General features: G+C 42.1%; 1 pseudogene; it reads right to left on the bottom strand.

Moving 5' to 3' along the window:
- Nucleotides 1-23,572: 23,572 nt before the first annotated feature.
- Nucleotides 23,573-25,454, bottom strand: LOC148146542 (putative G protein-coupled receptor 139; annotated as a pseudogene).
- Between the last annotated feature and the right edge of the window lie 1,879 nt (nt 25,455-27,333).

Genomic DNA, 27,333 nt, shown 5'->3' with positions numbered 1-27,333 from the left:
GTACACAGGAAAGCCACACACACAGACCAAGTCCTGAACTATGAAAGCAACCACCCCAATACACACAAACGAAGTTGCATCAAGACACTATTCAAAAGGGCCACAACACACTGCGGCACACCAGAACTGCAAAAAGAGGAAGAGGAACACCTATACAAGGTATTCGCAAAAAATGGATATCCTCGCAATTTCATCAACAGATGCCTAAGGGAGAGACAACAGAACGAGGACATGCCGCAACCCAAAGGACTAGCCACACTACCATACATCAAGAACATCTCTGAAATGACAGCCAGACTACTGCGACCACTAGGACTTATAACAGGACACAAACCAACAGCCACACTCAGACAACAACTCACCAGAACGAAGGACCCGATACCCAGCATGAGCAAAACTAATGTAGTGTACAAAATCCCATGCAAGGACTGCACAAAACACTATATAGGACAAACAGGAAGACAGCTAACGATCCGCATCCATGAACACCAACTAGCCACGAAACGACACGACCAGCTATCCCTAGTAGCCACACACGCAGACGACAAGCAACATGAATTTGACTTGGACAACACTACCATTACAGGGCAAGCGAAACAAAGAACAGCCAGGGGATTCGTAGAAGCATGGCACTCATCCACAAACTCCACCAACAAAAACATCGACCTGGACCCAATATACCGGCCACTACAGCGGACAGCTGAAACTGACAACCGGAAGCGGCAGGGACAGGCCACTATAAATGCCGGAGGAAGCACCACAGAAGCGCTTCACAGGAGGCTCCCAAGCACTGACGATGTCACCCAGACAGGGGACGAAACGTTTGCAACAAAAACTTCCAGCTCGGCGAACAGAACCACAGCAGAATCACAGTTGCCAGGAAGTTTGCTAGAGGAAAAGAAGAAAAATAAGAAAGTTAGAGAATACAGAAAAATAGAATAGATGATGGACCGAGCAGCATTATCACCAAGTTAGTAACGCAGAAATCCAAATAATATTTTGGGGATTTTGGTTCAAGTCAGAATTAGACATTTGAATCTGAATTCGTAAAGTTTGAATTCAATAAACATCTAGAGCTAAGAATCTAATAATGATAATGGAATGATTGTCAATTGTCAGAGGAAATCCAATTTGGTTCATTTATGCCCTTTAAGAAAGAAACTGCTGCCCTTACCTGTGACTCAGAATCACAACAATGTGATTGACTCGCAACATGCTCTCTGGGCAATAAATGTTTGTCGGTCTTGTGACACACACATCCCATGTGGAATAAAATATTAGATCTTATGATAGTTCACCTGCCAATGTACAGATGTTGTGCTGTGTGTTATGAATTGTGTACTTTCCTCTTGTCATAATCAAAATGATTAACAATCTTTGTGGATTAATTTCATTGGCAGACTGCAAGGACTCTTCCCACATTTTACAGATGCACCCCATAGAAAAGATTCTATCTGGATGCATCACAGCAACTGTTCTTCCCAAAACCACAAGAAAATATTGGGAGACATGATGACAACTCAGCCGATCATGCACACCTGCTTTCCACCTGATGACTCTAAATTTACTTCCCACTGCCTCAGCAAGACAAGTAGCATAATCAAAGACCCCTCTAGTTGCACTTCTACAATCTTTCAACGCATTCTGTCGGGAAGAGGTCATAAATATCTGTAATAAGTGCAAATAGATACCGGACCATTTTATTCCCGGCTGTTATCAGACTTCTAAATAGATTTCATAAATGGTACGTTTTTCACAGAATCTAGAATCCCTATAGTAGGGGATAAGGCCATTGGGCACAACAAGTCCACGCTTGTGATATGAAGAACACCCCACCCAGAATCACCGTGCTGTCCTATCCCACTAACCTTGCATTTCCCATTACCAGACCATCTAACCTGAACACTTTCGGTCTTGCTCTCTGTGAACCTTCTCTGCAGCTGTATTATTTGCTCTTTTCAATGTGTACAGTATGATCTGCCTGCACTACATGAAAAACAAAGTTTTTCACTGTACATATGATATTAATGAATCAAATTATATCAAAACAAATCAAATCAAATCTATGGTTTAATAAGGAAGATCAAAACTAGCTTGTCAAGGTCAATGCATGACGAATGACAAAGATTGGCTTACTCTCCAGGAAAGCAGGAGGAAAAGATTTAAAGAGATAATGGAATGCATTCTGAAAAAGGTAATCTTGGCTGGAGCATTCATTTTTCCGCAATACATCAATAAACAGGTTCAACAGCGGAATGCACATCTCACTGTTGTGTATGAACGTACGAAACTGGAACAGGAGTAGTGTATTAGACTCTTCGAGCCTGCATTGCCTTTCAATATGTTCGTGCTGTTCTGCCTGCATTTTGAACTTCACATTCCCATCGACCCCAGATTGCCCTGGATTGACCAGCTGAACAAGAATCTATCAACGCTGGTTTGGAAAATATTCAAGGATTCTGCCTCCATCACCTCCTGGTGCAGTGAAATCTAAATTTGTATGACACTCCAGGCAGCGAGAGAGAGAGAAAAAGAACTTTCACATGGTGAGCCCCAACTTTAAAGCATTGAAATCAGACATTCGGGTTCATTCCTTTACACAACGGGTGGAAGAGGTTTGGAAATCGTTCCCAAAATCTGCAGTTGATACTTGATCAGTTGTACAATATTAATCGGAAATCAACAATTGTTTTGTTAAACTAAATTATTGAGTGACACCGGTCAAAGGTGAATCGACAGAGTCAGGTCACAGCTCAACCATTATGTCATTGATTGGCAGAACAGGCTCGAGGGGCTGAATGGCCTATTTCTGTTCCCATGGACGGTGTTACATGACAATCCACATTCTGTTCAAATGTAATTATAAGGAAGTGAGATACGTTAATTAAATAGAATGGAGAACTGCAGATGCTGGAGATCTGTATCAAACAAACAAACGAAAGTAACTGGAGACACTCAGCATGTATGGCAGCACCTGTGGAGAAAGAAACGCAGTTTACGTTCCAATTCTTTTTCAGAAAATAGCTGGAACACCAAAGGTTGCCAACACAGGATAGAAGATATCCTTTATCTGTATAATTATCGGCCGCACCATTGTTTAGAAGAATTCACATTTATGCCTTGTAACCTTTCGCTGAGAATGGGTGCAAGTTTCACAAAGGCTTCACTTTTATAACACAGTTGGTGACCAAGCATGAAATGAGTTTGTGTAATGTGACTCCTTAATTAGTCCATCAAAAGACAGTTCAGTTCAGGCAGACTGGTAGTCCATGAAAGCTTTGCAATCAAAATTAATCACAAGGAAAAACATTGGTGAATAATCATTGAATTAAAATGTAAGAAGCAGCCACAAAGCTCATAAAACCAGCAGATTAATATTACAATCTATATACTTGGTGAATTGGAAACAGCTATAACTGTGTCCTCAGTTTCACCCTTCTTGACGTCTGAGGTAGAGGGAATTTTTGAGGAATAGCCAGCGGTGGGGTATTGAAGATTGAGGAAGAAAGGATCTGTGTGTTTCTGTGAGTGTGTGTGTGTGTGTGTGTGTGTGTGTGTGTGTGTGTGTGTGTGTGTGTGTGTGTGTGTGTGTGTGTGTGTGTGTGTGTGTGTGTGTGTGTGTGTATGTGTGTGTGTGTGTGTGAGAGAGAGAGAGAATGGTTATCATAATTAAATAAGAAAAAAATTATCTGTAATCTGTCAGCCATAATGCTACCCACTCTAACACGACGAACTTAATCCAGTGATGGCAAATTATTACAACAGATACATCACTGACATCACTCTTATATTCACTCTCCGTCCAGATACATCACTGACCTCACTCTCACTGACACTGTCCGTCCAGTCATATGACTAAAAGTGCAATGAAATCTATCAGGAAATAAAAACATTGCTTTCTTTTCTTTAATATATTTGCATATAAATGGAGATGATTAGTGAAGGATAGAGTGGTCAATAAGGAACACGTAGGGCGAGCTGCTTATTATCAAAGGTTATGGTGGAGATACTAAATTAATATTTTGCTTCTGTCTTGACTAAATTAGAAAATGGTGACATTGGTCTAGTTGAAACTATGAATGTTGAACAACTCGACAGTACAGGGATGGATAAACCAGAGATTCCAAAAAGGCTGGCAGCGCTCCAAATGTCAGCAGGACTGAATGGTATACTCCCTAGATTGCTTCAAGAGAGAAGGGAGCAGATCATAGAGCCATTGACGGAAATTGTACAGAACTCTCCGAACATGACAAAATTCTGTGGGACTATAGGATTTGACTGTGACTCTTTTGGTTCTCAATGGGGCAAAGGAAAAGTTAATACCTGGCAATCAGCGTGACATTGTGAAGGACTACTCAGGTCTGAAGCATTTAATTACTTCTTTTCACGAGGTGACAAACGCAGTGGATGTGGGTGGTGCTGTGGCTGTTGTATATTGGAAATTCCACAAAACATTAGGCACAGAACCACATGGCATATTGGTGAGCAATTCAGAAACTTTTGGGACGAATGGGTCCTTGGCACAATGAATTAAAAGTTAGCTGAAAAATAGGAAACAGAGGGGAGGTGTAGATGGGCACACAGACTGGAGACGAGTTGAAAATTGTGTTCACTAGAAATCCGTGTTCCGAAACTTGCTTTACTTTTTTGTTATAAATGATTTGATGATATTTGTTGGCAGAAACTCTCTGAATGTGCAGCCAATATAAAGCAAGGAAATGCACTGCCTGCGAGTTTAGTACAAATGGATTGCATAGGAAGTTATAAAAGAGAGGTGAATATTTATTTGTCAGCGATGAACTTACAGGGGGCTGGAAATGAAGCTGGAGAGTGGGACTAGCGGGGAGTTCTTTCGGGATCAGATATGTCAAAAGGCCTCTTTCTGTACTATAACTTCCCATGTTTTCATTATGCTCTCAACGGCAGTTTCCTTATAAATGTAATCATTTTATGCTCGCCTTTCCATTTTAGCTGATTGAATTCTCGAATATCTAAACCACTAGTAAATCGGGCAGACAGACTTTCCATTTCATTCAGGTTCACTGACTCTGCTTGATTACATCCAGGGTTTTCAATTTTTACGCTATTACTTGCTTAATAATACTTTTCCAACAACAACTGTCAGGCGAATCGGCCGATAGTTATCCAGTCTTTTTGTCCCTCACTTCTTGAATGGCGGTGTCTCATTAGTAGTTTTCTAATTCTCCAGTACTTGTTCAGAATTCAAGGTTTGAGGCTGAGGGGTGAACTTCTCGAGGCTTATTCAAAAATTACGGGCATAGATAGGGTAAATAGAGAAGGTCTTTTCCCATGGGTGGTGGAGTCCAGAAATAGATGGTATATGTTTAAGGTGAGAGGGGAAAGATTTGAAAGCGATCTAAGGGGCAACATTTTCACTCAAAGGGTGGTGCATGTATGGATTGGGCTGCCAGAGGAAGTGGTGGAATCTGGGACGATTACATCATTCAACAGGCATTTGGATGGGCATATGAATAGGAAGGTTTGAGAGGGACATGGGCCAAATGAAGGCAAATGGGACTAGATGAATTTAGAACATTCGGTCATCATGGACGAATTAGACTGAAGGGTCTATTTCTGGGTTATATATCTCTATGACTGACTATTTTTTGGGAAAATTACATTCAATGCATCTATTATCCTTGTGGCTACTTCATTTGTGATCTTAAGATGCAAACCATCAGGGCCAGGGGATGTATATGCCTTTAGATTAATTAGTTTGTCAGGCATAATGTTTCCAGTGATGGTAATGGGATTTAGTACCTCGTCCCTGTATTCTTCAGTATTAATGGAATGTCACTTGTCTTCCACCATTGTTCTTTGTTCTTTTGTTCTTTGTATAAAGACTGCTGCGAAATATCTCTTTAGCTACCATTTCCCATCACTGTCTCTGCTGTTTGCTGAGCGAGATTGCTGAAAGAGAGAGGACCTACTGTTTTAACCCGATTCCTGAAAAAGTGCTTTTGCTCAAAACGTCGATTCGAATGCTTCTCAGATACTGCCTGGCATGCAGTGCTTTTCCAGCACCAAACTCTCCACTTTTGCTTGTATCTGTCTGCCAGTCCACGTAACTGAGCTCGGTCGAATAGCTATAGCCCTCCCTGCTCTGAGTCCGAGGACACAGTACGATTCTTTTCTCTTGTAGCTCCTTCTGAGGTATTTTGGTACCTGGACAGGTTCCTCTGACTTTGCCTCAGGCACAAGTGTCATGTGACGCACAGTAGATGTTATTTTGCACTTGGAACAATTCAGAATAAATGAATTCTCATCTTCAATCCTTCCTAACATAATTGGGAATATGTACTCATTATTTTAGCCAAACTGTTGGACGTATACGCTAATGGGTATTCTTCTCCATTGGGTTACCTTTGAGATAATACACTTAACGTCAGAGGTCTGGTTGGGGTAGAACTTGTAAGAAGCGTCCAGGAGAGTTTTCTAGAGCAGTATGTAAATAGTCCGACGAGGGAAGGGGCCATATTGGACCTGGTACTGGGGAACGAGCCAGGACAGTTCGTAGAAGTTGCAGTGGGGGATTTTTTTGGGAACACTGATGACAATTCTGTAAGTTTTAGAATACATTTTGATAAAGAAGAGAGTGTTCCGAAGGGAAGAGTACTAAACTGGGACATGGCCAATTATATCAGAATTAGGTAGGAGATCGGAAATGTGGATTAGACACAGCTATTTGACGGGAAGTCCATATTTGACATGTGGGAGGCTTTCATAGTTAGGTTAAAAATAGTGCAGGATAGGCATCTCCTGTGAAGGCAAAGGATAGGAAGGACAGGATTCGTGAACCGTGGATGGCAGGATAAATTGTATGACTAGCCAACAGAAAGAGGGAAGCTTACATAAGGTCTAGGCAGCTAAGAACGGAACGGGCCCTGGAAGAATATCGGAAGAGTAGGACAAGTCTTAAACGAGGAATCAAGTGGGATAAAGGAGGTCATGAAATAACCTTAGCGACTAGAATTAAGGAGAATCCCAAAGCATTATATTCTTATACAATAAGCAAGTGGGGACGTAGAGAAAGGAATTGTCCACTAAAGGATAACAAAGGAAGATTGTGTCAAACCTGAGAGAATGGGTGAGGTTCTGAATGATTACTTTGCATCATTGTTCACCGTGGAGAGGAACATGATGAATGTTGAGATTAGAGATAGAAGTTTGATTAGTCTGGATAACGTTGACATAAGTATGGAAGATGTGTTGGGTAGGCGAGAGGTTATTAAGGTGGACAAATCCCCAGGACCGGATGGGATCAATCCCAGGTTGCTGAGTGAGGCGAGAGAGGAAATATGTGGGGGCATGACCGATATCTTTGTGACATTCTTAAATACAGGTGACGTGCCGGAGGACTGGAGGGTTTTTCTTGTTGTCCCCCTGTACAAGAAGGATAGAAGGGATATTCCGGGTAACTACAGGCCAGTGAGCCTACGTCGGTGGTGTGAAAGTTGCTGGAGAATATACTGAAGAATAGTATTTATTTATATTTAGAAAAGAGTGGACTAATCAGTGATAGGCAACATGGTTTTGTGCGGGAGAGATCGTGCCTTACCAACTTAATAGAGTTCTTCGAGGAAGTGACCAACTTGATAGATGAAGGAAGGGCTGTTGATGACATATACATCGACGTTACAGGAACTTAAGGGTTGGAGTCCAGAGCGAATTTTGTTAAAAACTGGTTATGTTCGCACTGGAACGGCCGGACCAGTATCGATCTCAATTAGAACTGGCTGACCTTTCAACCAGGCATTTATTTTGATTGGTTTTGATTTGGCGATGCTGTCATTTAAAGAAGGTTGTTTCGTCCTTTTTTTAAAGTGGGGTCGTAAAGGCAGAGATTCAGAAGAATGTCGTCATACAATGGAAGGAGAGAGGCCAGTTCTCCCCGTTCAGGCTTTGTATTCTCGTTTGCTTTTGCTGTAGCACTCACGATATTTATGAGTACAGGGGAGTTATAAGATACAGCTCAGAATTAATTTGACTTTCTATTGAAGTCTGTCTGTCTGACTGATGCTCATTCCTGCCTGTAAGAGTTTGTGTTTCAATTTACCTTTTTGCCAACGGGTGTGTTTATGCTGTTGTAATTCGAGCAGTTAATTCGTTATAGTTGCTGTATCGGGTTGGTTCAGTTTACCAATACTTAAGTTGCTCTAAATTCTGTTTTCTTTGGTTCGTGTTTCAACTGCAGTATGTAAATGAATTCTGTTTTGCTGAAAGCTGAGTGGTTTCACCAGCTGAATCACACCTGGGACATTCACTTCGCAACTGCCTTTAAAATAAGAAAACATTAGCTTCGAGGCGACCTTCATAAAATATTGTGAGAAATCTGGCCTTGTCCATGACAGACCCTTCTGAGTACTTTAACTGTACTCAACAAGTCAAAGGGGGACTAAAGTGTTTGCACTCTCCTGGATACCAGCCTATGAGTTCCCTTATTCAAATTAAGCCTGGAGAGACTGTTTCGCTGTCTCGAGTCCACATACCAGCAGCAATACAATGGTTTTCCAGGCCAATCCAGGAGAATAATTTAACCATTTGGTTGAGGCTTGGCTGTGTTTTTGGGTTTTGCTGTGGGCTGATCAAGAGTCTCACTGTTCAGGATATGTCCAGAGTGAAGATATTGCCTTCAGTCAAGTGGTGTTCCCCACGTTCAGTCGGACTGGTGAGGGTGTCCGCTTCCATCAGAATACGCTTTTACCATTGTGCCACAATTGTCTTATTTTTCAATGATAAAGCCAATCAGAGGAATAGGCCCTTAGAGATGTACAGAGTGTTCTGTGCCCTTCGATCCAACTTGTCTATTCCAACCATATCTCCCAATCTAATCTCGTCCCATTTGCCAGTATTTGGCCCATACTGCGCTAAACGCTTCCTATTCATATACCCATCCTGATACCTTTTAAATACTGTAATTGTACCAGCATCCAATATCTCCTCTGGCAACTCATTCCACAGACACACCACACACTGTGTGAAAAAGTTTCCCCTTATGCCTTTCCCCTCTGACCCTATGTCGTCTCGTTCTGTATTCTGCCACTACAGGAAAAATACTTTATCAATTTACCCCGACGATGCTCCTCATGATTTTATAAACCTCTATAAGGTCACTCCTCATCCTCCAGTGCTCTAGGGAAAAAGCACCAGCCAATTCAGCCTCTCCCTCTTGCTCAACCCTGGCAACATGCTTGTATATCTTTTCTTAACTTTTGAATTTTCACAACAACCTTCCAATAGGAAGGAGACCAGAACTGCACGCAATATTCTAAACGTGGCGAAATCAACGTCATGTACAGCTGAAAGGTGAACTACCAAGTCGTATAATCAATACTCTGACAAATAAAGGAAAGCAGACCAAACGCCTTCTTCACTACCCTAACTAGCTGCGACTCTACTTTCAAGGTGTCTTTGTGCAGCAACACGCCCCAGGACCTTATCATTAAGTGGATAGGTCCTGCTCTGGTTTGCTTTTCCAAAATGCAGCACCCCCCATAGATGTAAATTAGCTCTTTCTGCTACTCCTCAGCCCATTGGTCCATGTGATCACGATCCCATTATGATCTGAGGTAATCTTCTTCACTGTCCACGACACCTCCATTTTTGGTGTCATCGGCAAAACTATACCTTCTTTGTTCACATCCAAATCATTTATATAACTGAGGAAATATCGTGGACCCAGCACTGTTCCTTGTGATACTACACTTTTCACAGACTTTCAATCTGAAAAGCAACCCATCCCCACCACTCCACGCCCCACCCCCGTCCCCATCACAGAACGCTCTGCCATCTACATTCGAACCTGTTCTGTATTAGAATTGCTAGTCCTCCCTGCATTTCATGAGATCTAACATTACTAACTAATCTCCAATGTCGAACGCCTTACTGAAGTTCATATAGATCACACCTACTGCTCTTCCCTCATTAATACTGTTTTTCACTCTTTCAAATAACTCAATCTAGTTCCTGATATATGATTTTCCAAGCAGAAAGTCATGTTAACTCTCCATAATCAGTCGTTGCCTTTCCAAATAAGTGTAAATCCGGTCCGTCAGCATATTCTCCCACAACGTGCCCACTTCTGACACCGGGTCACCGGTCTATAGTTCCTTGCCATGTCCTTACCACCTTTCTTACTGATACCACGTTAGCCAACCTCCAGTCTTCCGGCTCCTCACCTGTGACATCGATGAGACAAATATACTCAGCAAGGGGTCCAAAAATCACTTCCCGAGCTTCCCATACAGTTCTAGGGTACACCTGATCAGGTCCTGGGAATTTATCCACCTTTAAGCGTTTCAAAACAACCAGCACGACCTAATCTGTAATATTTTTTCAAGATGTCACCATCTATTTCCCCACATTCTATATCTTCCATGTCCTTTTCCATGATAAACACTGATGTAAAATATTTATTTCGTATCTCCCCCATCTCCTGCAACTCCATAGAGAGGCTGCTTTGCAGATCTTTGAGGGGCCCTATTTGCTCCCATCTTGCCCTTTTGTACTTAACGTATTTGTAAAAACCCGCTGGATTCTCTCTTAATCCTATTTGTCAAAGCTACCTCATGTCCCCTTTTTGACTTCCTGATTTCCCTCTTAAGTATATTCAAATTGCCTTTGTACTCTTCTAAGGTTTCACTCGATCTCATGTCTGTACCTGACCTATGCTTACATTTTTCCTGAACCTAACCCACAACATTTTCTACTCATTTGACATTCCTTTCAACTACCAGCCTTTCCTTACAGCACAACAGGATTTTCCTGTCTCTGGACTCTCATTTTGACATTTCCTAAAGCATCCCATTTTCCAGCCGTCCCTTTACTTGTGAACATTTGCCTTCAATCAGCTTTTGAAAGCTCTTGCCTAATACCGTTAAAATTAGTATTCTAACAATTTAGAAATTCAACTTTTATACCCAGTCTGTCCTTTTCTATCATTAATTCAAAACCAGTAGAATTATGGTCACTGGCCCCAAAGTGCTACCCTTCTAACACCTCAGTCACCTGGCCTGCCTTATTTCCCAAGAATGGGTCACGTTTTGCATCTTCTCAAATATCTACATCCGCACACTGAATCAGAAAATGTTCTTGTGCACACTGAACAAATTCCTCTTATTCTAAACCCTTAACAAAATGGCAGTCCTGGTCTATGTTTGTAAATTGAAATCACTGTACATATCTACTCTAATACTCTTACACATAAATGAAATATCCATCTAAACTTGTTTCTCAATTTCCCGCTGACTATGAGGAGGTGTATAATACATTCCCAAAAAGCTGGTCATTCCCCTCTTATTTCTCAGTTCCAAACAAATAACTTATTTGGATATATTTCCAGGAATATTATCCCTAAGTACAGCTGAAAAGCTATCGTTTATCAAAAATCCCACTCCCCACCTCTTCTGCTTCCCTTTCTATCCTTCCTGTAGAATTTGTATTCTGAAACATTAAGCTGCTAGTCCTGTCCATTCCTGAGCCACGTTTGTGTAATTGTTATAATATCCCAGTCCCATATTTCTAAGTATGCCTTGAGTTCAGCTGCCTTTCCTGTTAGACCCCTTGCATTGAAGTAATTGCGGTTTAGTTTATCAGTCCTAATTTGTTTTCTGCATTGTTACTGCGTACCCTGACTGTTTGACTCGTTTCTTTTCTCAACTGTTCCAGTCTCAGATTGATCTCTTCGTTCATTATCTTCCTGGGTCACACACCCAAACTTTACCAAGTTAAAATCCTCCCCAGCAATTCTCGCAACTCTCCCCGCCAGTATATTAGTATTCTTCCAACTCAAGGGCAATCCATCCTTTGTGCAGTTCACTTCTACCCCAGAAGATATTCCAATGATCCAAAAATGAAAACCCTTCTCCCACACACCAGCTCCTTATCGATGCATACATCTGCTCTATCCTCCTATTCCCACCTTCACTAGCTCGTAGCACCGGGAGCAATCCAGATACTACTCCCCTCGATGACCTAATTTTTAACACCTGCCTAACTTTCGAATTTCTCCCTTCTGAATCTCATCATTTTCCTTACCTGGGTCGTTGGTTCCAATTTGTAGAATGACGTCCTGCTGGTCCCTCTCCCCTTTGACAACATTCTTCACCCTCTCTGAAATATCCTTGATCCTGTCACCAGGGAGGCAACACACCATTGTGATTTTTCGCTAATGATCACAGAAACATCTATCTGTACCTCACACTAAAGAGTCTCCTAACACAATTGATTGCTTGGAACCTGGCGTAACCCTCATTACTTTAGAGCCAGTCTTGATAACAGAAACTTGACTGTTCGTGCTACATTCCTCTCAGAGCCCATCACCCCCCTACTCTTTCCAAAGCACCATACCTGTTTGAAATTGGGATAACCACAGAAGACACCTGCAGTACCTGCCTAAGTCTCAAACCTTTCCTGGTGTAAACTCATCAACCTGCTGTACCTGCGGTTTTTCTCCCTTCCTGCAACTGCTACCCATGACACCCACTTCCTCTTGTAAATTCTTCATTGTCTCTAATGATCGCTCCAACTGATCCACTCGACTAGATAGGATTCACAAGCAAAGACATTTATTCCAAGTATAATACCCAGTAACACATAAACTCTGTAAAACCCCACTTTCGACAAGAAGAGCGTTTAACTGAACTAAAAGCAATTTCAGCTACTTCACAATCCACATACCCAGGAAATAGCACCATCTTATTGCTCTAAAAACACTGCTCCAGGCTACTTTTATGGTTATTATTTATATTTTAAAAATTTAATCAGGAGACAATCTCAATAAAACATGTAATCAAGAAAGAACCCACTCTACTCAGTATTGTAGATTTACAGCAAAGCTACAGTGAAAATTATACAATTATCTGTTTCTGTGCTTCGATCTCTCCCGAACGGGTTCCTCCAAGATCAGTTGTGAATTTCGCTGTTTGTTATGTTTTCCTAGGCGCACTCCCATGTGCAGAGATACATGAATTCAAACAGTAAGGCATTAACTGCGCAGAGCCACTGCTGTGTCAGTTAGTAGTGTGGGTTTCTTTCTCTCTCTCCCGCACTGACCATGTGCTTCTTATTGTCTGTCCTTCAACCTTTGGAAAGTCCTGTTGTTTTGCCTTTTTTTCTCCAAAGATCCAAAACAATGCAACATCATATAAAACAGAAATTGCTGATCCTTGAATTCGAAGAAATCACCTCTAACACCTAAAATACCGCAAAAAAGGAGCAGCTCCACAGCCACAAATTTTTCCCATCTTCCAGCTTGGATGACACAGAATATAATTGTTGTGCCTGTTTGAATTCCAGTTGTGCTTCAAGTAGAAGGTACTTTTGCATGGTTGCATCATTAATTCCAAGGGCCAAACGGTCTGTCAGCAACTTGTTAAGTATTAAATCAAAGTCACATGCGTCTGCCGATTTTCTTAATCTGGTCAAAAATCCTGATACAGATTCTCTTGATTCTCGAATTGCAGAGTAATACTGAGAGCCTGTCAGAATTATAGCCGGCTTTGGGCCACAGTATTCCTGAACTAAATCTATCAAATCTTGAAACGTTTTCATCTCTGGTTCCTCAGAGAAAGATAGGTTTCTACTCACAGAAAACACTGCGCGTCTACAAGTTGTCAGGAGAATTACTCATTGCTTTACGTCTATACCAATGTCATTTGTCCAGAAAAAAAACACATTCTTTCCATATATTGGGTCAAATCTTCAATGGCAGAATCGAATGAGTCAAGTGTCAAAGTAACGGCATGATGCCAGAATTGCTTCACCCAGCCGATGAGATTGAATTTCTTCTGATGCCTGCTTTTCACTCGTTGCCACTGAAATAACACCACAGAGGCAGGTATCCTATCACCAAGTCTATAAGAAGGCCATAAGAAATAGGAGTGGACGCAAGGCCAGTCGGCCCATCGAGCCACCCTTTATTTCCACGTGGAGAGTCTTTAACACTGATACAGCTCTCCCAGCTCCAGCAATAAGAGTGAATAGAATCTTTCAGGCTCTTGTTCTGATCAGTCGTCCCTGACTGGATCAGGTTAACAGCCCCAATCAGAGAACTCAAAATCCATGATTTTCACTTGGCTGACCTCATTACAATCACTAAAATAATCACTTGCATTTTTTTCTTAATGAATGCTGTCGCTGCACCACAAAATTGGATTTTATTTTTATATTTTGAATTATATCAGTTATCAGATGTACGATGACAAGTTAGACCAATGCAAACGATGGCTTTCACACGAAACATGGGTTTCCCTGGCAAGAGAACCAACTGTTACAACTTAGCTTAGAAATTCATTCGCATGACATTCTTTGATTAAAAAGTCTGGAGAGCAAAGTCTCCTGGCTCCTAAAACAGGTGGATGGCCAACTTGGCCAAACAGCAAGGCATGGCAAAGGAGGAAACAGCAAGGTAATCTACACGGGCAAAGTGGAACTCTGAAGTCACATACTCTAAATATCACACACAGTGCAAACACATCATCCAGGTACTAATGGCATCAGCATAAAGCAAAATGCAACAGTTTTCTGGGAGAGACATACTCCAACAAATTTCCCAGTAAACAACAAAAGGCCGAGACAGACAGTCAGTGGGTCCTGCAACATAAAACAACACACAGTAGCGAGCCATCCAAAGGATCGACAGTGTTTCAAACTATCTACCCTTTCATCCTGATTCCCCAGAACTATAGAGATTTTCAGAAAACCATCCAGAAAGCTCCAAAGAACAGCTTTCATCTTTTCAATCATCTGGAGGTCTTCTGAGGAGTTGTCACTAAATTTAGTGATGTCAATATGTGAACAGGGTTCCGCAATTTACCCGTGGTTTAGACAAAGATTAGCAGAAACCTTGGTCCAGGTTTCCGTACAGTTGCAAATTTAAAATTTATTACAAAGGATTAGAATCCAGCTACAGCCAAAAATATTATGAGCCATCTGTCCATAATCTAAATAATTTAAACCCTGCTTTACTGGAGACTCTCTCTCTCTCTCTCTCTCTCTCCCCCCCCCCTCTCTCTTTCTCTTTCTCTCTCTCTCTCTCTCTCTCTCTCTCTCTCTCTGTCTCTCTCTCTCTCACACACACACACAATGTGTATTATGAATGGAGGGAAAGACTGATGAGGAAGCTCAGTGGATGCTCTTTCCATAGTTTGGAAAATCAGGCATTGCCAGCACTGGTTCATTAATTAAGATTGCCTTCATCCTTTGAAATGCCGCTGAATGTTCTGCTAGCCACAGCAGTTTTGATTGTTTCTTTCACAAATTTGTTAAACGCGCACCTATCCGGCCAACGTTATGCAAAAATTTCCAGGACAGTCACTTTTGCTGACCTTTGCAATATCTATCTTTGTGTGTGTGTGTGTGCGTGGGTCTGTATGTGTGTCTTTGTCTGTGTGTCTGTTTGTGTGTCCGTGTCTGCGTGTATGTCGGTGTGTGTGTTTGCATATGTAAATGTGTGTCTACCTGTGCACATGTGTGTGTGTGTGTGTGCATGCGTGTGTGTGTGTTTGTATAAGAATATGTGTCGGTATGTGTGCCGGTGTGTGTTTGTGTATGTACAGGTCTATTGTGTGTGTGTTTGTGGCTGTGTGCATTTGTATTGCTGCCTGTGTGTGTTCATACAGTGTCAACATTTTTGTATAGATTTCCGTGTCTCTTCGTGTTGTTGCTGTGCGTATTGAGGTGAATAACTGTGTCTGTTTCTGTTTCTGTGAATGTATGTGATCTCTGCCTGTCTGCATGTGTGTGTGTCTGTCTCTATGTGTATGTATGTTTTTCTGTCTCTATCGATGTGTGTCTGTCTGTCTATCTGTGTGTGTCGGTCTATTTATGCGTGTTTCTATGTGTGGATGTTGCTGTGCGTAACTATGTATTTGTGTCTGTTAGGTATCCATATATCTGCATTTTACTGTGTTTGGTTATATTACTGTGTCTGCACATCTGTCCCATGGGGTCACTGTTGTTTTGGACGTGAGTCCTTTCTGACTGTCTGTCTCTTCCTCTTTCTCTGTCCCTCTTGTGTTCAAACTGGTAATTCTCATATTCATATGCATCTTTGTTTTGTATGCATGTGTTTGTCTTTGTGTCTATGTTGGCCTGCAATGGGAAACTTTGTCTTGGCGGATGTTTGTATGATTGAATTAAAATAATCGTGTCTCTCTTTCTCTCTCCCTCAATCTGTGCCTGTCTGTTCCACTTTTATTTAAAGTGGTATAACGCCACCATCTGCTGGACTCATGCCACTGCACAAGCAGCAACGTTTTGGGAGAAAAATCAAACGCTGTGAATCTCTCACATTGCACGTTTACTTTGTTCTGCAAGGGATGTCGTTTGAGACACAGAACAGTTTTTCGTGATTACATGCAATGATGTCCTTGAGATATAGAGTCATTGAGTCATAGGATCATCGAAAAGTACAGCACAGAAACAGACCTTATTGTCCAACTCGTCCCTGCCGTCCAGATATCCTAAATTAATCTAGTTTCATTTGCCAGCATTTGGTCTATATCATTCTAGACACGTCCACTTCATATACTCATCCACGCGTCGTTTGATGTGTAGTGGACACTGAAGAAGGTTATCTCGGATTAAAATGGGATCTTGAGCAGATGAGAAAATGAGGACTGGAAGATGGAGTTTAATTTAGATAATTGCGATGAACTGCCTTTTGGGAAAGCAAATCTCTACAGGACTTATACACTTAATGGTAACGTCATAGGGAGTGTTGTTGAACAAAGAGACCTTGGAGTGCAGGTTCATAGCTCCATGAAAGTGGAGTCACAGTTAGACAGGATCGTGAAGAAGGCGTTTGGCGTGCTTTCCTTTATTGGTCAGAGTACTGATTACAGGAGTTAGGAGGTCATGTTTCGGCTGTACAGGACATTGCTTAGGCCACTGTTGGAATATTGCATACAATCCTGGTCTCCTTCCAATCGGAAAGATGTTGTCAAACTTGAAAGGGTTCAGAACAGATTTACAAGCATGTTGCCAGGTTTGGAGAATTTGAACTATCGGAAGAGGTTGAATAGGCTGTGGCTACTTTCCCTGGACCGTGGGAGGCTGAGGTGTGAACTTATAGAGATTTATAAAATCATGAGGGGCGTGGATAGGGTAAATGGACAAGATTTATCCCCTGGTGTGCGTCAGGCATAGGTTTAGAGTGAGAGGGGAAAGATGTAAAAGGGATCGAAAGGGCAATTTGTTCACACAGAGTGTGGTGTCTGTGTGGAATGAGCTGCCAGTGGATGTGGCGGAGGCTGGTGCAATTGCAAAATTTGAAAGGTGTATGGATTGGTATGTGAATAGGAAGGAAATGGAGGGATGTGGGCTGGGTGCTGTCAGGTGAGACAATATTTAAATGAGATACTTAGTCAGCATGGACGAGTTGGACCGAAGGGTCTGTTTCCATGCTGTACATCTTAGATTAGATTAGATTACTTACAGATTAGATTAGATTAGATTAGATTAGATTAGATTAGATTAGATTAGATTAGATTACTTACAGTGTGGAAACAGGCCCTTCGGCCCAACAAGTCCACACTGACCCACCGAAGTGCAACCCACCCAGACCCATTCCCCTACATTTACCCCTGCCCCTAACACTACAGGAAATTTAGCATGGCCAATTCACCTAACCTGCACATTTTTGGACTGTGGGAGGAAACCGGAGCACCCGGAGGAAACCCACTCAGACACGGGGAGAATGTGCAAACTCCACACAGTCAGTCACCTGAGGCGGGAATTGAACCCAGGTCTCTGGTGCTGTGAGGCAGCAGTGCTAGTCACTGTGCCACCGTGCCGCCCTCTGACTAAATTTTGTAATTTTACCAGATTCCAGCATTTCCACTGGCAGTTCATTCCATACACGCACCACCCTCTGCACGAAAAAGTTGCCACTTTTGTCCCTTTTAAATCTTTCGCGCTCACTTTAAAACTATGCCCTCTAGCGTTAGACTCCACTTTTGTACGAGACCTTGACTCTTCACTCTGTCCATGTCCCTCATAATTTTATATATCTTCATAAGATCATGCCTCAACCTCCAAGTCTGGTCTCACCGACTCCAACTCTGAATCATTTATCAACCAGAATTTGTGAGAGTGTGTCAGAGAACATTGTAAGCTGAAGAAAGTGCAATAAAATTTATCATGTCTCCTTTCAAGCAGTTCACTCGGAAGGGCAGGATATAATTGCAGTGGAAACATTCCATTTAATGTGCATAATGTCAGGACGACTGCTCAAAGACAATTTTTTCCGCCTTGCAGTGGGAGCACAAGCATTTCTCCACATGAGCATGTTCCACACTGAAGGACCTCATTAGAGTTGCAAGCCTCTCCAAATCAGCCTTGCGTGTGTGTGTGTGTATGTGTGTGTGTGTGTTTATCTGTGTCCTTGTGTGTGTCCGTCTGTCTGTTTTTGTTGATGCTTCTGTCAGTTTGAATTGTGCTGTGAGCTTCTACCCTCCCTATCTCCCGCTGTCCCTCTCTGATTGAATCACTGACGGTGATCAAACTTCACCACTCTCTGTGCAGTGGAGTAGGCAGGCCAGCAGAGGGGGCCATTGTATCACTTTCACACAAGGGAGCGACTTTCTGTCTGATCTTAATGACAGGAAATCTGTTCAAACTGCATTGTCGTAGCAGACCATTTGAATTGGGAAGCTGCATGCTGAAAATTAGGGAATCCAACAATTTGTTATCATTCACAAGTTTTATTGATTCATAATGCATGTCATTCATGTTAGCAGTTCCTCATTGCTGAAGTTCGATCTGAACATTGGATATTTTGTTGCATAAATAAATGTTTGGTGGGTATGTTGTGGTGAAGTCACGTAATCACTTGCCACAATTTCTCACGTCGAAACAGTTCGTGGTTGGCTGTTGTGACCCTAGTATTAGGGCGGAACGCTGGCTCACAGTGCTCGTGACCCTGGTTTGATTCCAACCTCGGGCAACTATCTGTGTGGCGTTTGTGCATTTTTACCCCATGTCTGCGTGGTGCTCTGGTTTCCTCCCACAGTCCAACGGTTAGGTTGGATTGGTCAAGCTTTTGCCCATATTGTTCAGGGATGCGTACATTAGGCTCGTTAGACTAAATGTTGAGAAGTAGGATGGGAGAAGGGGTCTGGGTGGGATTCCCTTCGGAGGGTCGGTGTGGGCCTGTTGTGCCCAAGGTCTTGTTTCCACACTGTAGGGATTATTTATCTGTTGAATTGTTACTGAGCTGAGGAGAAAGACCAGGTATTTAATTGTCAAATATTTCCTGATGCACTATTCCATTTAATTTAAGCATATCCATCTCAAATATTTGATTTTTTGGAGACTAACAGAGGATTCCAAGTAGGTAGGAATTACTCAGTAGGAAATTCCATTTTCATGGACAATTCCCTTGTATTGTGCTACAACGGGGAATCTGCAGTTTCCCAGCTCAACTATTTCCCTACAGTAGAATAAGGAATCCCTATTTGGGGCGTGAAGAAACTACCCAATTGGCTGGGTGAGTCAAGCTCGCGAAACTCGACACCAGCTAGGGACAAAGTAGCACCTGCTTTATCTGCACCACATCATTAAGCATCCATTCCATCCATCAGCAGTCGCATCAGTGTGCACCATCTACAAGATGCACTGCAGCATCTCACCAAAGATCCTGAGACAGCACCTTCCAAACCACCGACCACTTACATCTAGAAAGTCAATGGCAGCAGGGAAACGGGTTTGCAGTTTTCTCAGTGTAATATTTTGTTCTCAGCTTCTGCAAGTGGTCATTTATCTTGCTCACCCACACATTGCTCCTGTTCAACCCCCTTTTTAATCCTTTCTATGTCCTATTTACAGTTTATTGTGCCATCAAACTTTGATGTTGTCAATTGTTAATGATCCCATCAGCTCAATCATTGATTGAGGTAATGAATTGCTCTGTCTTGAGCAATGGCCCTTGTGGCACCCATTACTGCAAGTCTAATATCCTGAAAATGAACTGTTTATTCCCACTCTCCGCTTTCTGCTCTTTATCAATCTTCACACTAAGTCCCTAAATCCTCATCACTACCTGGGCTCACGAATGTATATTAGCTACTGGTTCAACAACACCTGGATTTAATAATTCTGCCTCCTATGCCCAGAACTCTGGATGGAACAGAGAAGGATCTATTTCCATCTGCCTTCATGCATTTACAGTACCACGCAGGGAACATAGAATTATTCATTGTCATCCGTTGTTGTACAGCTCTTGTCTGTCTCAGGGTATCCTCGGTAAATGTCCAGTGGAGTGTTTCCCTTCGTCCCTGTGTGAGCCTGTCTCTGTCTATAAATCTCGCTGTCTCAGGGATTAGCTATCTGAAGCATAGTCAATATGTTCCTGTTATACAAGAATGAAGCAATAGATAAACCTGAGATTACAGGCCAGTCAGTGTACCCTCGTTGGTGGGAAAAACTGCTGGAAGCAATTGTGAGGGACAGAATGAATCTGCATTAGAAGAGATAGAGATTAATCAAGAACAGGCAATATGGAGGGAGGGCATGTCTGATAGGCTGGATTAGGGTTTTCAAAGATGTGACCAGATATGTAGTTGAGGACTATTGAAGGTGTCAAATTGGACCTCAGTGAGCTTCATGATAATGGCCGCATGGTGACTCAGTGGTTGGCACTGCTACCTCACAGCGCCAGGGACCCGGGTTTGATTCCAGTCTTGTCGAGTTTGACTCTAGTATGCGTGAAGTTTGCACATTCTCTCTGCCTCTGTGTGGTTTTCCTCGCACAATCCAAAGATGTGCAGTTCGGGGTGGATTGACCGTGCTTAATTGCCCATTGTGTTCACGGCTGCGTAGGTTAGGTACATTACTGAGGGGTCAATGTAGGATAATAGGGTAGAAGAATGGGTTTGGATGGTTTCATCTTCAGAGGGTCAGTATTCACCTTAGGGCTAAATGGCCTGTTTCCACACTGTAAGGATTCAACATTTCTAAGAGTTTCACATGGAGAGCTGATATCAAAGGTTATCATGGTTCCCATGGAATTCAAGGAAATATGAAAGACTGGATCCACAATTGTCTGAGTGACAGGAAGCAGAGAGTGAAAGTTGAGAGGGCATTTTCTGACTGAAGTTGGTATTCAATGGGACCCCAGGGCTCAGTTTGGGTCCCTTGCTGTATCTAGTTTATTAAACTAAACGATACTTGAATGTAGGGGGAATGATTAGTGAGTTTGAAGACTATGCAAACATTGGAAGATTGGTAAATAGTAATCAGTAATATGGAGGATAGTTTCAGTTTACAGCAGGGTATAAATTGGCTGATCAAATGGGCTGATCAGTGGCAAATGCAATTCAATCCGAATAGGTGTAAGATGATAGACTTGTTGAATAAAACAATGCAAGGGTATACACGATATATGATAGGACCATGGGATGCATCGGATATCAGAGGGTGTTAGTTTCGATGGACAGAAGCAACTGAAGGTATCAGGAACGATGGATAAAGTGGATAAGGGTGCATGTGATGTGCTTGGCTCATTCACAGAGGCTTACATTTATGTGCGTGTTTGAACTGTATACAACGTTGGTTTTGCCACGTTAATTTATATCAAAGGGAAAGAGCATAAAAGGAGATGTTCAGATATATTTCTCATCCAAGCGTCGGTGTGAGCCTGGAACTCATTGCCTGTAAGGATGGGAGAGGTAGAAAACATCATCTCGTTTAAGAATTGTTTGGACATACAAGTGTGATGCCAAGGCTTTCAAGGCTGTGGGCCAGGAACTAGAAAATGGGATTAGAAGAGTGACGTGTTTGTTTTTGGACAATAACAGTCTGACGGGAAGTTTTTGTTGCGTGTTGTAGTTCTCAGTGATTCTCTGACACACAGACACCTACCCCACCCCCACACACAAATACATACAGAGTCAAGCATAGAAGCTTGCACAAAGTCGCCCAGACACACTCTCTCTCTCTCTCTCTCTCTCTCACACACACACACACACACACACACACACACACACACACACAGAGAGAGAGAGAGAGAGAGAGAGAGAGAGCATCATCGTGTAAAGGGCAGTTACTGATGGGAAATAAATGCTGACCAGACAAAGATGGCCCCATCCCAATGGTGAGTAACAAACGTGCCGTACTTGAACGTATGCACTCACGCAAAACAATATAATTTGTAGGTAGACACAAAAGCAAACACAACTACAATACACAGACAACCAGACAGGTGTGCACAAAAAGTACGAGACAGACACACGTATACACACAGAAAGGCAAAATAACATACACACTTTATCAAAAATACACAGAAGAAACAACACACGAATGTATAAACTCAAACACAGATTGAAATTCTTAATGCAAACTCATACCCAACTCAGCACTACAGAAACACTTGCACAATCACACAAATACGGAGGAAGTGCTTCCACAATAGTAAATTCATGGGAATCAGTAATGCGGAAGCAATATTCCAATAATTCAGTTCACGGCCTCGAGTCACAGATGTTTAATTCTGCCTTCATTAACATCTGTACCAAAAGACAAAACTCCCTTTTTAACTGCTGCCATAATAGTTCAGCTTGATCACTCCTTTAAGGAAGGAAATCTGCCATCATTACGAGGTTCCAGGGTCTGGTTGACCTCTGTGCAATTGGAACTGAGGTGTAAATGCTGGTTTTGGCAGCAACGCACAACAATCCACAAATAAAGTGTAAATAAGCAGCGACTCACACTCCCATTCACTCATATTTCAAGACACAATGGCAAACAGAAGGACTGGATTACGATTGGTCAATACATTGCAAGGATGCTAAGTGATGTACCAAATCGATTCTCCATGACATTGTGGGTGCTCATTTGTGATGCTGAGCTGTGGAGAGAATTCTGACACTGGTACTTGAACCATCAAAGTCGTTTTTCCTGGATTTTTCCAATTGGCAAGGTTCTTGGACCACATGGTGCAGATGTCAGGCAGAGACCATGTTCATTCAATATGACAAGGGAGAAATGAGTGAACCTTAATAATCTCTCTGTTCGTTACACCAACTACTGGTCACAGGTCAGCCTCTGTCGGAATTACCAACTGGTCTTCCTAGGCGTCTGATGTCACGAGTCAACTTCTTGTTTGAACAGTGCTTTATGTTCAAGGATGAGCATTGGTTTAGCTCTTTCATCAGTCCATGGCTTCAGTTATCTGATTGGCTGATTTATTTATTTTCTCGTGCACAAAAGTTCAGTGAAAAGGTTTGTTTACGAGTAGTACAAGCAGATCATGGTAAGCAAGAGCGTACAGATAAAACAAACTTAGACAGAGGCATTCAGATGAGACTTCACAGGGTGTGCGCTAAGCGATATCAATGTTAGCAATATGAGCATTATTTGAGGCGAGAGAGTGCAATCATCTGCCTAATACTGGCTGAAAAGGAACTGTTCCAGAGCCTGTCGGTGCAACGGTCCAGGCTTCTGTATTTTCTGCCTGGCGAAAGAAGTTGCAGCAGATCATTGTCTGTTTGGCAGATCTGCTTTCAGTTATTGCATGGTGCTCTCTGATTGGCTGGCTGCCCTTGGACAAGTCTCAGTTGCTTTATTTCTTCAGTAATTTAATAATTGCTGTAAAGGGATATTGCAACATGTTCAGGAGTTGCTCTCGAAACTTCTACTGAGTCAACCCATACATGCAGGTATTAATGCATCAATTTGGATCGAGCAACATCCATCCAATTTGTTGAAATATATACTCAGCCAGTTTGTAATCCGTACGATCGGATCCTGTAATTTTAGAATATAAGAATTCTACAACTTACACTGACCACAGAACGATAAAGTTGCCCGAAATGGTTAAAAGTAAAATCACAGACTTCCATCTGCTCTCCATCTCTGAGTATCCGGCATTCTTTCCACTGCTCTGACCTCTCAGTACCTTACGTTCTTGACTGCTCACTGAAGTGTGTCGGACTGTCAGTGCATTAATCATCAGAATTAAAGTGAAAGGGAATAAAGGGGTTCAAATCCGATCAAACCAATCAAATCCCACCCATCCAGGATCAGTATAATAACTTAGTTTCACACTGCAGAGCCATGGTACATTGTTGATTATACTCAATGGCTCAATTGTAAAGTAGTATGGGATGTTTCTTAAACAGAGCAGGACGCAGGTTACTGTTAGAACAATGGCTGCAGTTTTCTCAGTGCAATATTTCATTTTCAACGTCTGGCAACAAATGGCCACAAATCGATCAAAAGAGAAAACAACTGTGAACCAGACAGAGCAGTCTGTCGTTGCAGAGGCGAGTACAGTTTTGAGGCTGCACACAAGAGCAATATCCAGGAATGTCCCTGGGAAATAATGATAACTGATGTGCCACAAAAAGTTGATTAAAATACTGACTGATAGATCTGCTATTGCCGTGGCCACCAGGTAGCGAGCGGTACCAGATAGCCCACAATTTCCGTTACACAGGATGACAATTGCCATTAAATTAGCTGAAAGGAAAGGAATGGAAAATAATGTGAAAATGACTGAATGTACAATTGTACATCCTCCATGTACAATTAAGGCCATAAGTTTACCTTGCGACTGAAGGGAGGAAATCAGAAAAACTACGAGTCAAACTGTATTTGACCCTTCTCAAATGCAAAAGGGACTTTTTAGAAATGATCAAGTCTGAAAATATTCACTAAACAGTTGTTGCTATTGAAAGGAGAAGGAGTCTGTTAAGTGTAATCGAGGCAGCTAAAGGTATAGATTCTTTTCCTTTTGGACCCCTGCAGAAAGACGTTCAGACCTTAATTTCATTGTGTTGTGACAGGATGGTCAGAGGGAGAGAAGGCAAGTCAATCTGTATTGCTGATGGCGTTGATAGATGAGGCAGGCATGTTGGAGGATGAGATAGATAATCTGTTCACTGATAAGACAATGGAAAACTCGTCAACTAATTCTCTGAATGGGAAGTGAAGGAGTCAAGGAACAGACAGCTAGTGACAGTGATGGACTGTTTGAAGAAACATTGTTCTGGAACTTGCACCAACACAACGATTAAAATAAAAGGTAACATGTATGAAGGATAACATGTAAAAAGGAAAAGTGGTAATAAACATATTGCCTCGGAATTAAATAGACAGTATTCAGACAAAATTAAATTAATTAATGATACATGTGCAGCTGAACAGGTCTGACCTAATAGCCACTACAGCGGCACTGATGTATTAATACCAATGGATATCGAGTAAAGCGTCAGGTACAATTCAAAATGATTAGCTTAACCAAATTATTTTACTCTTAACGTGAATTTATAAGTGTGACAATTAATTTAACACGAAGTATTATGAGACATACAGTAAAAGCAGAGTGCAACTGAATCATACAATATCGTTGGCTTTTTTCACTTCCCAAGAATTCCAATAGCAGCGAATATCATATAATATAATTTCAGTACATCATCAATTGGACGGGACATTTTTAGTGTGAGGTGCTAGCTTTCTCTGAGATGCAGATAGTCTCTCCCTGCATTATAAACTGAAGACTTTAATTTCCCAAGCCTTTCAATTATAGCCTGTGAGATCACCCGTCTGGGGATATGGCATTACAACATTTTTAACTGATTGTAAAACAGATTTTGACAACGCTTCTGTGTGAACAGTAACTGAATACACAAAAGAAAAACATTTTCTTGAAGAGGTTTAGTAGCAATGCCATAGAATTGTGATATCATCATTTCACGCATGGAGACAAAAGGAGAGAGGGGAGGGAAGAAACACAGAGAGAAGTGGGGAGACAGAGTCAGAGACAGAGAGAGCGTCAATGAGAGAGGGATAGACAGATTGAGAGAGAAGAATGAGGGGTACAGAGCGAGAGACAGATTGAATTTAAGACCACAAGTGAGAGAGATAGAAAGAATGAGAGAAAAGCTGGAGATCGAGATTGACAGGGACAGAATGGCAGAGGAGACAGTATGAGAAAACAGAGATATACAGATAGCGACCGGTTCAGACAGACATAAACAGAATTAAGGAGGGAGAATAGAAACACATACACATACACACACAGATAGACATAGAAACACCCACACACACACACCCACAAACACACACTTCCCCCCAACACACACGCACACACACACGCACACACACACACACGTGGTTTGAGGAAACAGACAGTGCACTTTCTACGATTTGAAAATTATGTGAGGCAATTCCAGTGAACTTTATGAAATGCTTCGTAGGTGGATGTGAATCAGATGATTCCTTTGGCAGGTGACTCCTGGACCAGGCAGCACAATATCAGAATTGGAGGTACATGGTTTATGTTTAAGACAGGGACATACGCAATGGATTGCAAATTCAGCTCATCAAGGCTGATCCGCCATTCAATATGATCATGACTGATGGAACATGTCAATGTTTTTACTCATTCCATCTTCACAAACTTGCAGCTTCACAAAATCTTGAACAAAAGCATTCTGAATCTATACTTCCAAATCTTTATTTCGATTGTACATGAACGGAAAGGGGGGAATTATCCTTGTTAGGAATTTGCCAATAACTGCGGATATTTCACGAGGTTGGGATTGGGTGATGTGAGAGGTGGTTGTTCCAGTCGACTTTGGGGGCGTGAGCAGCAAACGAGGGTATTGTCTTAATAGCGTTAGATTGGGAAAGGTGTGAGGTGCAACAAAATCTGAGAGCCCACCACACGCCAGGGGATGCATGTATTGCAGCAAGTCGTGAAGAAGTTAAATGGCACTTTGGCCTTGAGTACGAGAGGATTGGATTACAGCCGTGGTCATATCTTGCTGCAATTGTGCAGGGACCTTAATGAGACGCCACCTGGAGTAATATGTGCAGTGTGGGGTCTCCTTATCTGAGGTAGGATGTTCTGGTCATGGAAGGAGACAAACCTTGTGGGTGACATGATGGCTCAGTGCTTAGCACGACTGCCTCACACTGCCAGCTACCCAGGTTCGATTCTAGCCTTGGGCGACTGTCTGTGTGGAGTTTGCACATGCTTCCCGTGTCTGTGTGGGTTACCTACGGATGCTGCAGTTTCCTCCCACTGTCCAAAGATGTGCAGGTGAGGTGAATAGCCAAGTTAAATTGCCCATTGTGTCAGGTACCTTAGTCAGGGGTAAGGGTAGGGAAATGAGTCTGGGTGGGTCACTCTTTGGAGCGTCGGTGTGGACTTGTTGGGTCGCAGCTCCTGTTTCCACACTGTAGGAAATCTAGTCTAGTTTCCAAGACTGATTCCTGGGATGGCATGACTGATGCATGGAGAGAGATTGTATCTGTTAGAATTGAGTTCACTGGAGTTGAGAACAATGAGGTGAAATCTCTTTAGAC

The sequence above is a fragment of the Chiloscyllium plagiosum genome, unplaced genomic scaffold, assembly GCF_037043375.1.
Source record: "Chiloscyllium plagiosum isolate Xiang-an unplaced genomic scaffold, Cpla_swu_hap1 HiC_scaffold_21, whole genome shotgun sequence".
Taxonomy (NCBI): Eukaryota; Metazoa; Chordata; class Chondrichthyes; order Orectolobiformes; family Hemiscylliidae; genus Chiloscyllium; species Chiloscyllium plagiosum.
The sequence above is the reverse complement of the archived record's forward strand: the minus strand, read 5'-3'. Positions and strand labels throughout refer to the sequence as shown.